This window comes from Pteropus vampyrus, unplaced genomic scaffold (genome assembly GCF_000151845.1).
Source record: "Pteropus vampyrus isolate Shadow unplaced genomic scaffold, Pvam_2.0 Scaffold1474, whole genome shotgun sequence".
Classification (NCBI taxonomy): Eukaryota; Metazoa; Chordata; class Mammalia; order Chiroptera; family Pteropodidae; genus Pteropus; species Pteropus vampyrus.
Window position 1 is genome coordinate 9,350 of NW_011890255.1, and position 3,214 is coordinate 12,563.

Here is a 3,214-nt window from a genome sequence, read left to right on the forward strand (position 1 = left end):
GGGCTTCCTGGAGGGGACCCAGGGATCAGGGGACGGTGGCAGGGAGAGGGGCAGGAGGGAGGTTTTCACGTCATAAACCCATCTGTATTTTGAATTTTTTGACCCATGTGTCTCTTGCTCGGGCCCGCTTCCATGTCTGGAAGTATGCTTTCCCTTCTAATACAACTTTCCTTTCTCTACTGCGAAAAAAGTTTTAATTAATTAATTAATATCAAAAGAACTAGTGGAATTCTCTAAAGTAGGGCCCGCGGAGCCCGATGCCCGTTTTGTAAGGTTTTATTGGCACACGCCACGCCCGCCCCAAGGACAGAGCTGATCGGCTGTGCCCAGTGGACGCTGTGCTCCCTGGTGCTAGGCAGACCCAGCGGCGCCAGGGCTCCCACCCCGGTGACCCCTGTGACCTTGGGCAGTGTGACACCCTCCTGGTGGCTGTCTCCTCATTTGTGCAGGAGGGAGACCAGACGCCTCTGCCCTCACCAGGACTGACACAGGGCGGGGCCCAGCACACAGTCGGCGCTCAATAAATGTTGGGCCCCCGAGGCCGCGACGCCTTGCTGCACCCCCAGATCCAGTCCCCTACCTTCCATGGTTATGGTCCGCCCTCGGCACTAGGGACACTGGGGACATCAGGGCAGAAGTACTCTCTGGGGGGCCGTCGGGGCACTGTGGGGTGATGAGCAGCATCCCTGGACCCCACCCCCTTGATGCCAGGAGCAGTCCTGGTGTGACAACCATGGGCTGCCCCAGATGCGGCCCAGTGTCCTCCATCTGCTGTAATGTGACAACTTATTTGGAAGCGCAGACTCCCAGGGCAGTGACGATCCCCGGCCGTCCTGTGCTGGCCCTGATCTGGCCAACACGCACGAGCCAGACGGTGCGTCCCCTCTGCTCTCAGACGGTGGGTGCCACCCCTGTGCTCCCCGGCCTCCCTCAGGGTGGGAGGTGGGGCCAGCCACCCGGCCAGGGGCCAGGGGCCAAGGACAATGCCTCGGAGTGTGTGGCAGTACGGCAGGAGCCGGGCACCTGGCATCCGGGAGCCACCACCCTGGTGATTGACATGGTCACTGTGATTGACAGCTAGGGCCCCCCTGGGCTGACCTAATCTCTATTTGGGGGGTTACAGCCACGTGTATCAGCACTTGACAGACAGCCCTCCTGTCCACTGTGGCTTTGTAACATTGCTGAAGAGTCTCTTGCCATCCGGCTACCACCTGGACTTTCTCAATGTACGTTCTAGAAGCTTCCGCCTAAACCCTGGACACACTCTGAGGGGTGCGGGGGTTGTTGGGATCACGGATTTTACAGACTGCAGACACACGGACAGCCCTTCACACTTTAGTTAAGAACTAATCTGCCGGGCTGGCTATTGGCACAGCTGGACCAGGCGTGCAAGGGCTGCCTAGAGCCCACAAGTGGGCTCTTTCTGGCCTCTGGGGATTAGTCTTCACGGCCTTTCACATTTAGAAAAAATTCTCTGCCAGTGCTGATACATTGGCAGTGCTCAGGAAAAAGTGCTCTGCGAGTTTTTCCCGAGACATTCTGGGTCACGTGCCCACGTGGCACCAGGGGTCAGAGCTGTGTGGTGCTGCCCATTGGCCCAAGACACCCTCTACAGTGCGTTTCCAGATTTTTCTTTGTCCTGCCAGCCCCTGACCTTCCAGGTCAGGCTGTCCTCGGGAGCCCTTCCAACCTACTGAGGCGTTGTCTCCTCCAGGAAGCCTCCCCATGCCCCTCACAGAGGGTTCAAACCCTGACCCCTTGGCCTGTGACTGTCCAGGAAGGGGACACCACCACCGGACAGCGACTCCCGGGAGCATGGACATGTCTCTTGGCTTCAGCACCTGTGCCTGGACCAGAGAGCCGGTCATTACGTTTGTGAACTGACAGAGAGAACGAGTGGACGGGGGAACGAATGAATGACGCTCACCCCGTCGTGGACAAGAGCCTTCCAGGTGTGCTCCAGCTTCTTGATGAACCTGCAGAGAGAAAACGCCCCGAATGTCAGCCGAGCCTTCGGGTCCAGGCGGAGCTCGGGGGCCGGCTCCTCGAGGCATTGCCACGCCCGCATCCGCGCTCCAGACCGCGCGGCGCCGGCGTGTGCGTTTCTTCCTGTGTAGCTTTTCAGAGATGGCACGCTTCACAGACACGGGGCGTTTCGTCTTGCTTGTGGGCCCCACACCTGGCACACACTAGGTGCTCGACTGACAGGGCTGCGTGGATGATCAGCTGGTGACACCCTGCCGCCCCGTGCCACCCTGGCCCTGTCTCCGCCACTGCGAGTCCCCACGGCGGACCCCGGCGGTGGAATCTCTGGGTGAGGGACCCGGAGGGCTGCCAAGCAGGCGCCTAGGGAGGCACAAGGAGCCCTACGAGGAGACAGCGCCGGCTGCTGGGCAAGCACGCGCGGGGGGCCGGACACCCACCTGTAGGACTGCAGAATGTCGATGATGCCGATGTGCAGCAGCAGACGCTCCCCTCGGCCGTTCACGGCGGGGATCCCGCCCATCCTGGGGACAGAGCCCAGAGTGTCGTCAGCAGCCGCGGGGACGGGCGGGGGGCCGCGGGCTAGGACGCGGGGGGAGACGAGTGGAGGGAGGAGCAGGCAGGACTGAAGGGTCCTAGCTTGAGAATCCACAGGCCCTGCAGGGGCCACGTGACTGGACACTCAGAGGAGGTCCCAGCACCTGGGAAACCCTCCTGGCATGGGGCCGAGCAGCTCTCCCAGCCAGCTCACCGGTTCAAAGCTGGAGGCCCAAGGCTGCCGCGGTGCACGCACGCACGCACGTGCCTACACAGGGAGGCACACACCCACGGAACGCACTCACGTGCACACATGCAACCTGCACACACATGCGTGCATGCGCGCACACAAAAACACTCACAGTGCACTCCTGCACACACATGCATACACACTTGCACACACATCACACATATGCACGCACCCCCAAGCAGAGCCTCGAGGGCCCTTGGGTGCAACCTGGGAAGTCAGTCACCTCACGCGGCCCCAGACCTGCACGCGCCCGATCCAGTGTGCTTGGTGAGGTCACACGGTGCAGCAGCTGTCCCAAAGGCGCCACGGCCCCAGACCCACCAGGCCCAGGCTCTGCTCACTGCACTCCATGCACCGCTGAGCTCACCTGCACGCCCTGCCATCCCCTGCCAGGCCCTGTGCAGACCCTACAAACGCCAGGTTAGTCTGAGGTCAGGGCCAGCT